We start from the raw sequence: 11,833 nt of genomic DNA on the forward strand, positions 1-11,833 counted from the left end.
ATAAGACCTTCAATCAAATTTCTAAAATATTCAGAGATAAGAAACATTTTGCCAATGTTTTGAATAAGCAGTCAGATTCCTGTAATACTTAATCAGATTCCCAAAATAATTAGTCAAAATCCTGAACTACTAGTCACATTCCTAAAATATTAAATAAATTTCCTAGCCATTCAGGCAAACTAACAAAATGTCTAGTCAAATTCAGAAAAACACAAAAAAAAAGCATTCAGTGAAATTCCCTGAATATTTGGTCAAATCGGCTACACAAAACTGCTCATTTCGTAGACCCCTTTCCCGGGAACTGATTCCTGACACTGAGCAGACAAACTAATCAACAAAACAACTCCAACAGAACAAAAAAAATGCCGGGACCCGTGCGTTCGCTACGACTTCGACCATGCAACCAGCCATACGCCAATACATAAGGACGTGTACGACAACTTACACAGGAACTTCGGCTTAACAAACGAGTAAGTGAGATTTAGTGCATTCTAAGGTATAGAATCCCTGAACTAATTCGAATTCAACTTATATCTAGTATGCATTGTTGCATTCAAGGCCGTTATATGCTCGCGGTAAATCGGGAGACTGAACGGAGCCCATTCAGAGCGGGGTTGGGGGTCAGATTTCTTTAGACAAAATTTTTATCCAAGGTTCATATTTTAGGAAATACTTCTTCATGGCATACATAAAATCAAATAAACACCGAATTTAAATATTGCAATTTTAGAAAGTAACGTACTGTACATACAGATAACAAGTTTACCTATAAAGTTGCCAGTCAATTAAACAAGTTCGATTTTAGCTCGTAAGAAATATCACTCACGAAAGTTTGATCTTCTCTTAGTGTAAAACCTCCCAGTACCTGTTTATTATTATTATTATTATTATTATTATTATTATTATTATTATTATTATTATTATTATTATTATTATTATTATTATTATTATTATTAGTACTATTATTATTATTATTATTATTATTATTATTATTATTATTATTATTATTATTATTATTATTATTACGCCCTTCAACTTAGGAGCGAACTGGCTGCAGTGACGATTTTCTACCCAACCATGAGGTACACGGACGTCAGAGTGTGGAGGGAGACTCTTTCCGATCTCGTTAGTGAGTATAATATTCAAAGGTGTCAAAGTTTACTCTTGAGAGAGAGAGAGAGAGAGAGAGAGAGAGAGAGAGAGAGAGAGAGAGAGAGAGAGAGAGAGAGAGAGAGAGAGAGAGAGAGAAAGAGAGAGAGAGAGAGAGAGAGACTCACGGTATAATTTCAAACTTTAATAAAACTTTCTCACGTCATTCCGTGATAAATATTTGCTCTTCAACAAATAACCCGGAAATATTTTAATTTCCTCTTAACAGGTGAGATTGGTGGCATCACCGGGCTGTTGCTGGGCATCTCCATCGTCACAATGATCGAGGTGGTTGTCGCTATTACGTTATTCCTGAATATATTGATCAGGAATGTTAGGAAAAAGTTCTCCCAGAGGATCAGTCCACAAAATTCCTAGAGAATCAGACCACAGATCTCCTAGGGAATTAAATCACAGAATTCCAGGAGAGTCAGACCACAGAACTCCCAAAGAATCGGACCACAGAACTTTAAGAAAATCAAAACACAGAACTCCCAGAGAATCAGACTTCAGAACTCTCAGAGAATCAGACCACAGGATTCCCAGAGAATCAGAACACAGAGCTACCAGAGCATGAGCACAGAACTCCTAGGTAATCAGACCACATAACTAGAGAATCAGACCACAAAACTAGAGAATCAGACCACAGAACTCCTAGAGAATCAGACCACAGAACTCCCAGTGAATCAGACCACAGAACGCCTAGAGAATCAGACCACAGAACTCCCAGTGAATCAGACCACAGAACTCCTAGAGAATCAGACCACAGAAATCCCAGTGAATCAGACCACAGAACTCCTAGAGAATCAGACCACAGAGTTCCCAGAGAATCAGGCCACAGAGTTCCCGGAGAATCAGACCATAGAACTTTCAGAGAATCATAACACAGAACTCTCAGAAAATCACACCACAGAACTCCTAGAAAATCAGACTACAGAACTCCTAGAGAATCAGGCCACAGAACTCCCACAGAATTAGAACACGGAACTCCTAGAGAATCAGACCACAGAACTAGAGAATCATACCACAGAACTTGAGAATTACACCACAGAACTCCTAGAGAATCAGACCACAGAACTCCTAGAGAGTCAGACCTCAGAACTTTCAGTGAATCAGACCACAAAACTCCGAGAGAATCAGACCACAGAACTCCTAGAAAACCACACTATAAAACTCCTAGAGAATCAGGCTACATAATTCCTAGAGAATCAAGCCACACAACTCACAGAGAATCAAACAACATAACTCCACGTGTGATCACAACACAAACCAAATTGATATGACAAAAAGTGAGAGCAGGCTTAGCCTCAAGTACCAGTAGTTCACCCAGGAGGAAAGCTCAAAAGGCGCAGTACATAGAGGAGTTTCTTTTGCCCGACAAGGACTAACACACAGGGGTAACTCTAAGATGTAAGTGTGGACTACTGTCGGTCTTTGTGAGTATGCCATAACAAGTTATATTCCCTATCTTCAAGTTAATTTGTCAGGTGGCTTTCCTTCGGTATCAGAACAACTCAGCAAAACTGCTTTATTGAATAAAAATATGAAAGCTCTATAGAGATACCGGAATTCTTGCTAACTTGCCTACTAGATTTTTGGTTTCAATACTGGATCCAACATCGTATTAGCCCCTACTCCAGCCATCTCTTTCAAACAATTCTACAGTGAAGCTGCGACCGACAATTTCCAAATCTCTCATTCCTGTCTGTAAAGTATCTTTTTACTGTAACATCAGCGCACTTATAACTATACTAGTATTCTAAACCAATACAGAAAAATACCTTAGTTTTCCTAAACTAATTTGGAGCACTGGATAAGCTAAAAGACTCTTGTATTTAAGTCAACCAATAATAAAATCCAATAAATTCTATTTTTCGTTCATTATCACTGAAATTACCTAATATTTCTCTTTGGCATCAACATCACTCTGGCGTCCTTCCTCCCATGAATCAATTATAACCAGCGTCTAACTAGAAGTTACCACTGTCCATATATTAAGATGTCTGGATTTTAACTGCTCGGAGACCAGAGACCTCACAATATATTTTTGGGAATAACTGCACCACAAACCATTGCAGCTGGAGGAAAATGAAAGTGGAGATCGGACCAAATTGGAAAAAAATTGTGACATGGGGTAATTCAGGAGAGAGAGGGGGAAAATAAGAATTTAACAGATTAGATGAAAACAAGGAATAATAATATTTTGTTCAATCGATTAAAATATGTCTGAAATATGTCCACAAAAATAATAAATTATGCAATAGGCAAACTACTTTTATCAAAGCGAATCCGCAAAAGCAATAACGAAAAAGAAATAAGGCAGAGAAGAGACAAAATGGGCGTAATGACAAATCCCCCAAAACAAAACCTTATCCGCGGAATCGAAGAGAACGCGCCTGCATCCTTTTTAAAGTCCCCCAATCACAATCATTCTCGTGGATTGTTATTCGATCCTGACAGCAATGTTCCCCGGCGTTATTTTGCCTCGTTATGTACAACGAATAACTCCTCCGGCAGGCCCCGTTGGGTTCACGACATCAGGTGTCCGGGCGCCGTCGTAATGCCTCTCAATGTGACACTGCCGGCGATATGGACGCGTATCGGACGGGTGGCATCGCTCGTCGGCCGGGTTCGGGCCGTTACAGCGAAAACAAGCCTTATGGCCGATGCAGAGTTGAGTCACACGGCGCTGTCGCACGAAATAGGAATTGCTGCGTTGCTTTCTTTCAGCCTGCTTTTGCTTTTGGTGTTTCTTACGGATGGGTGGGAAAAAGATACTGGTTGTTTTTTTTTCCTTGTAATGTAAATATTTTAGACGAAATTTTCTCACGGTTTTATAATAAAAGAGTTTGATTGAATATACGGTGATGTCTTATTTTCTGAGGTAAATTGGCAGGATAGCCATTGGGGAAATGAACAAACAAAATAGGGAAGATATGTACTGTGCTTTATTCGCCTGATTAAAAGGCTTCAAATAGCATTTGGAATTACTCATCATTTTGAAGATTATAAGTATTCCTGTTGGAACAATTACTTCAGTACCGGTGATATTTTTGCCCTGCTCCTTCAGTTAAATAATGAATATTTTACCTAGATGACAACGACAATAATATACCTCTCGCTATAAAATAAAAAAAATATCCCAGAATGCACTCATTCAAATATTAGAAGCTTTACATTAAAAGTATGGGATTAAAAGGATCACAGCAAGATGGGATCTGTGTTTAAACACATCTAATAATATCAAGTACACCGCTGGCAGAGACTTTTATATTAGGTATATATCTGTTTATATATATAGACATACAAAGCCGCTGATTTTGATACGAATTGCTTAAGAAAGAGAGAGTTTGCCCAAATACCTTCTAAGCAGTAATCTTCTACAACATTAGACAGAACACTCTTATTATGTAATGGAATTAACTGTCAATGATGCCTTGTTAATATGACTGAAATCCAATTTTTCACTAAGGCATTCCAATGCAACCGGAATGAGACTATTCTTTTGACATGGTTTTCTGAAAAAGTGAAAAAAACACGAAAAAACGGCAGACAATAGATAGTTTGCATTAAGGGTAAGCTCTCAGATATTATGCTTTGCACTATGCATCCCATTTTTTTTTCTGTGTGTTAGTGCGTATGTTTTTTTTTTTTTTACTAATATCCTAATTTATTTCCCCTGAATGGGAGAGGACATTCTTCTTTGTCTTTTGTTTATGCGCCTAATTGCTGTTTTTTTTCTCGTTGTGCATCTCATTGGTTTGTTTTCTCAAAACCCTTATGCTGTTTAAATCGTGCTAATGTTTTTCTTGCAAACCGCTCTACTATTTCGCCCCTCACTATTCGAATGCTGTTCTTGTTTTCGTGCCCTCTGCACTTTTGCCTTCATATTCCACAAGAGGCCCTGTTTACGACCTGATATTTTAGACAGAAACCTACCAGATTCGTACGAAACTATGTCACTAAAACCCTGTCCTATCCCTCCACCGTGGTCCCATTTTCCGCGCATTCCTTCGGCCCCTGCGCCTCCCCTTCTGGTGAGGTATAAGAGGGTATGTTTTAATAGGCCTAGTTCCATGCTTCCCCCTCCTTGCTCTTTCCCTTCCACTCTTCTTATTCAGCTTTTCCCGTCAATATACTTCTTCCTGAAGGCATATGAAGCTCCTGTTTCCCGAACTGACAGAACACTATGAGTAAATGTGTTAATAGGTCTAGTTTAACACGCCTTCCTCTTTCTCCGCCTCCTCTATGAATGGATGTGTTACTCGGCCTAGTTTAACACTTCTCCTTTCCTTCCTTCTCCTCTTGTTTTTCCTCTTATCTCTCCTCCCCTAACTCTTCCTTTCCTTCCTCCTCCCCCTCCTCCCCTTCCAAGAGGTACCAAGAGGCCTGCGCCGTAGGCTTGCAACGTCCGGAATGTGAAATTGAAACGATAAAAACTTTGGAATTCTTAGCAAGCTGATAACTTCCCATCCCTTCCGCCCCCTTACACTCAACCCCTTCCCTTGGAAGCAGGGGAGTCCCCCACCCTATTTCCATGTAGGGGGAGTCACCATAAGCTTAGATCCAAAGTTTATTAGATTAGAAACCGTGCTCATTAAGGAGGTTGTCCTCTTCTGTGTCATATCATTAGGAAACTTTGTCAAAAGAATTTCTCGTAGTCGTGGCTCCGTGAAGTCGAAAATTAAACTTATTTTCTGTACTCTTTCATAAATAAGTGTGTTAGATCGGTTTCTAAGTAGTGTGACAACTATGTCAGTTAGGCTCCAAAATTTTTTCTCTCTCCATTTCCCTTGAGTGTGTATGTGTATATACATATATATATATATATATACATACACAGTAGGTGTATACGTACACATACACACACATGCACACACACACACACACACACACATATGTATGTATATATATATATATATATATATATATATATATATATATATATATATATATATATATATATATATTTATATATATATATATATATTATATATATATATACATATGTATATAAATACTTAGTTTGTGCTTGCGTTTAGAGTTAATGACATTTACTAAACGCTGGCATTCATAAAAGCAGCTTGCAATGGAAGCTTTGTTTCCTTATCAAAATACATCGATATTTTTTTTAGTTCGATGCAAAAGCTACAGTCGCAATCTCAAGGCAGCAAATAATAATAATAATAATAATAATAATAATAATAATAATAATAATAATAATAATAATAATAATAATAATAATAATAATAATAATAATAATGCAAAATATCACCAGTTACATTTCTGAGCACAATTGCTGCTCATAACAGCCTCCTATAGGCTGCTGTAAGTTTCTAGGCGCTTCAGATTTTTGGGGTGAGGCTGCTAGCCCCTTGCTCATGCCCCCTCCGACTTTCGTTGGCGGTCACCCATCCGAGGACTAACCTTATCATAACACCGTGGAGAAAGTTATATAATAATAATAATAATAATAATAATAATAATAATAATAATAATAATAATAATAATAATAATAATAATAGTATTTTAAGTAAAATATTTGAGTGAATGGGAATATTTAGTTATTTACTGAACTGATTAAACAAATAAATATATGCCAGGAATTACTTGTGTACCACTATACTGATTCAGTAAAATCCGAGGTAAAAGGAACTAAAAATAAAAAGTGCCTCCCTTTAATTTTGCGGGTCGACTGCACGAACTTACAAATTAAATTCATTAAAAAAAATATCATCCAATTTCCGAATACATTCCATGCAAAGAGAGTATGATTCTATAGGCTACAAAGTCCTACCTGTAACAGTCCTAATACCCACAGTATGAAAAACACTATTCAAGACTATAAGCTTTTTTTATTTACTAGACCAACAATCGTAACTTACTGAGTGGTTCTCTGTAGTTAAAAATGGTAGTAATAAAAAAAATACAGAACTTCTTTGAAGTCTGTTGCAAAAAAAAAGACTATACTAACCTATATAATACAGTCTTTAAAATCATTAAAAACAAGTGAAAAATGCGCTGAAGTTCCTTCGGCGCAATCGAGTTTTCTATATAACGTATAATCAAGGCCACCGACAACAGATCTATCTTTCGGTGGTTCCGGTATAATGCTGTATGAGCAGCGACCCATGAAACTTTAACCACGGCCCGGTGGTGGCCTGTCCTATAGCGTTGCCAGACGCACGATCATGCCTAACTTTAACCTTAAATAAAATAAAAAAACTACTGAGGCTAGAGGGCTGCAATTTGGTATGAGTGATGATTGGAGGGTGGATAATCAACATACCAATTTGCAGCCCTCTAGCCTCGGTAGTTTTTAAGATCTGAGGGCGGACGGAAAAAAGTGGGGAAAGACAGACAAAGCCATCTCAATAGTTTTCTTTTACAGAAAACTAAAAACGCAAAGAAAACATCCCTTAAAAAAAACATGCATAAGACTTTCTAAAATTCATAGGTTAATCTAATTTCATAAAAAGGAATCTAAAGAGAGCATAAAGCATCCAAACCTTTCCTAGCTTTTTTCCCCCATTTTTTTCCTTTTTTTGAGGGAAAAGTAACGATGGGCGGGAGAATTTCTTTCCCAATTTCTGCGGCGGCCTGACCACCCATGAATTAGGAAATGATGGCGGTCGCTCTCAGTTCCGATTTTGTCTCCCATCTTTTTTCATATTCTTTCAGGTCACTTTTAAGCAGAAAATGTCAATAGGAGAAAAGCAGAAACAGTTACACACGAAAACGAGAGCGTTCTGGGACCGCAAACCTCCACCAAGGTTCAGCAATCAACTCGTCAAATGTTCCGTTTTCACCAGTCTCTCCCAGTAACTATAATCCACTGTTTCCAGTTACGAGGCTGATTTTTTTATTTATTTTTTTTTTTTTTGGTAACAATCAACACAAAACTTTTATGAAATCCAGCTAAAAAATAGACAAACAAACAAACAAACAACTTTTTGTGTAATCCATCTAGCAAACAGACAAACGAACCACAACTGTTTGTGCAACACGGCTAACAAACTAACAAATAAACAATTATCCAAATCTCAAACTATAACCTCCTTGGCAAAGTAAATCACAGTTAAATAAAGAAAACTAAATAGGGTTTATTTATGACACTTTGCTTCAGTTGTGTTTTGAGATGGTCTGTATATGTGGAAAGAATGGGTGCCCACAGAATGATGAAATGAGAGTAAATTCGTTATAGTTATGAGGGAAGGGGAAAGGGACACCAAAAACGTAAGAGGGTAGAGGGGGGTGAATGGCACATTGTGCTTGGGGGCGGCGCTAAACATTCTCATGACGCCCCTTTAGTGTATGATACGAAACGTTTAATGTGAAATTCATCTACGATTCAGCATTCAAAAATTAAAGTGTTCAAAATCATTATTTTTCTGATGCTACCCCATATTAGGGAATATATTTATATGTACAGTATGTGTGTATATATATATATATATATATATATATATATATATATATATATATATATATATATATATATATATATATATATGTATGTATATATATATATATATATATATATATATATTCATAGTCCTAACAATTGATCCGTAGTGCAACTGCGAGGTTTTCCTTTTGTTACACCTCTCTAACCTTTGTACTACCAATTTCCGCCTAAGCGATGAATGGCCTAATAGATCCCAGCGCTTGACCTTTTTCCTTAATTCTATATTCTATTCTCTATTCTATGTGGCTTAGAAATGGAATAATTATATATATATACTGTATATATATATACTGTATATATATATATATATATATATATATATATATATATATATATATATATATATATATATATATATATATATTCATATATATACACAATATATTATATATGTATATATACATTATATATTATATATTATATATACATATATATAGCCTATATATAACTCCATTTTTAAGCCACATTAACGGCACGAATAGAGAATAGAATATAGATTTTGGGGAAAAGGACAAGCGCTGGGACCTATGAAGCCATTCAGTGCTGAAACGAAAATTGATAGTACAAAGGTCTGAAGGTACAACAAAAGGAAAACCTCGCAGTTGCACTATGAATCAGTGGTTAGGAGAGTGTGGAAAGTAAGATGGAAGAGAAAGAATATGAACGGCGGTACAGTAAAAGGAATGAAAGGGGTTGCAGCTAGGGGTCGAAGGGACGCTGCAAAGAACCCTAAGTAATGCCTACAGAGCACTGCACTAAGTGCACTGACGGTACTACAACCTCCCCCACCGCCCACGGGAACAATAACGGCAAGAGTAGTAGTAGTAACTGTGATATTAATACAGAAATACAGGATGAAGTGGGAATATCAGCAATTACTACAATAACGTAAGCAGTAATAACCAAAAGTGACTGCAATACCTTTCGTCTCTCACAGTAATGGCACAATGTAGTCTAGTGGCATTTTACTGATGTAATTTAATGACTTCCTCTAAAAGCTTCTCGGAACTCGCTACCAGTGCAACAAGACCGAGAACCAACAAAACCCGCCCAGTATAAAACACAGTAAGCCATAGAGTTTAGGAAGTAATACCAATGTCAACAGAAAAGCGGAAATTCAGTATGAAACTACTTTTGTTTCCTTCGAAACTGGTTACGACGTCAATAATGCTTCAGAGTGTGGTAACATAACCTAACTCCTGCAACTGGCATTAACTGCCTACGCACTGATTGTCTCCTATGATATTTAAAATGAAACTCCTGACATCTGCTCAAGAAAAAGTTACGACTAAGAGAAAATTGAGAAAACTTTTTAAATGAATTTGACTGCTCTTCCTAAATTAGGTCTTACATTCGTGCCCTAAATAATATTTATGTAAAAACAGTCGTGAAATTCAACATTCGGCGGTGGCTCATGTGGGGGACAGGAGGGGATGGGCGGGTTTTGTGGAGAGCTTTGACACCATGTCTGGGTTAAGACTTTTTAGTTATGTATAGTCCTTGCGAGTGGGGGCGAGTTGTGCAGTACTGAAGGCCTGAAGCCCATATCACCGAACCAGTACATCTAATAAATTCGTAATATCAGTCGACTCAAACTGAGTGCCACCAATCCTTCTCTCTCTCTCTCTCTCTCTCTCTCTCTCACACACACACACACACACACACACACACACACACACACACAGTCGGTAGTTGGCTACTTAAGATTAGGATGGCTGGTAGGTTAAGTAAACTTACTCCGCGTTGTGGTAAAGCTTTGAACTGTATATGAGGCCTGTAGGGACTCCATGGCTATGGACAATCATATATGGCCAATCTCCGATTAAAAGATTGAGCCAGACATGCACCAGCACAGAACACACAAGTTTGTCTAATTGGTGAAACGTTAGCAGGCCTGTGTTTTATTTCAAGTAGGCTAGGTATCTCAAGATGCATTTCATTGTCTGTAACCACACGCGTAGGCCAATGTTCTCTGTGGTGCAGCCTACATGTGCAAGCTTAGAATGTGAACTAATAAACAGGTTTATAAATAAGCTTACAGTTTAAATACATTTGCAATACACATAATAATGACTATATCCCACTACGCAGTCACTTCAACACATCAATTCAGTTACGGAGAAAATCGCAGCTGACGTAATATGACATTTTAGGTCTAGGCTTACACAGTAGCACGTTCTTTAGTTTCTGCCTCAACTGTGGGATTCGTCCGAAAAGAATAGTGCATAGTAAATTTGGCCATCTGAATTCACATTTACAGTTGTCTTTATCCTCTACATTTATTCCTGTTATTTTTCTAATATTTTTTTATTTTATTTTACTCTGCAGTTTTGTTTTCGGCCTTGTAACTTTACGCACTTTTCAGAAAACTGTTGTTTATCAATGGAATCGGACACCGTTCCCTCTGAGACCATTTGGGCTAAGTCAAACGTCTTCTATCTAACTGGAGGCTAGTCTACGAAATGCTGATGCACCCTAAATTCCATCTTTAAGTCTGCTTAGTTTGCACAATTAGAAAAGATGATGTTGGGACGACATCTTGGATAATATTAATAATAATCAAGCTGAAAATACCTATCGTTACACTACCACTAAACCACTATACCTAGGCCAATCAGAAGATGGAAGTTTCAGTGTTGGCTGCTGGATATATACCGTCAGCCTTAAAATACGAATACAGAAACTCACCAAGCATTCCGGCAACACCCAATTAAGCTGAAAACAATCAGCAGGACTTTCGCGCAGATCGGAGACAAACTGGATCAACACTTCACTCACGAGTAATAACAGTAGACTGATTGGAAAACTATATAGTCACAGTCAGTCGACGTCTTACAAAGATGTCCACGAAGTTACGGTACGAAATGTTTCTTGTCACTTTGTTACATTTGAACTCATTAAGATTTTTATAAAGAGGGGCTACGACGAGACTACATTCAAAGTTTATGTTTAATTTGTAATTTATTTTGATGACTAGTAAATTGACCTCTTTACAGATAAAACAATTGATAACCTTTAAATAGAAGAGATTTCAGGGTAATCAAATGAAGTACAAATTCATCTCTATATTAAAATCATATCAAGCTTAGGTTTATTTTTATGTTGAAATGGCATCACACAGATGAACGCAGCATTACAGAACTATATATAAGTCTTTCAGAATTGTTACAGAAACACAATCGTTTATTTATGTGATGTAATCCAGATCAACATGGC

The 11,833-nt window shown here is 37.1% G+C and overlaps 1 long non-coding RNA gene across 1 annotated transcript in view; it reads right to left on the reverse strand.

The window, feature by feature from the left end:
• The window catches only part of LOC136845236 (uncharacterized), a 105,085-nt gene extending 93,634 nt beyond the window's left edge, over positions 1–11,451 (reverse strand). Inside the window, exon 1 of the long non-coding RNA XR_010855120.1 lies at positions 11,306–11,451. This is a non-coding gene — a long non-coding RNA (uncharacterized lncRNA). The remainder of the gene's footprint in view (positions 1–11,305) is intronic.
• Positions 11,452–11,833: the final 382 nt, after the last annotated feature.

Source organism: Macrobrachium rosenbergii, chromosome 13, assembly GCF_040412425.1.
Source record: "Macrobrachium rosenbergii isolate ZJJX-2024 chromosome 13, ASM4041242v1, whole genome shotgun sequence".
NCBI lineage: Eukaryota > Metazoa > Arthropoda > Malacostraca > Decapoda > Palaemonidae > Macrobrachium > Macrobrachium rosenbergii.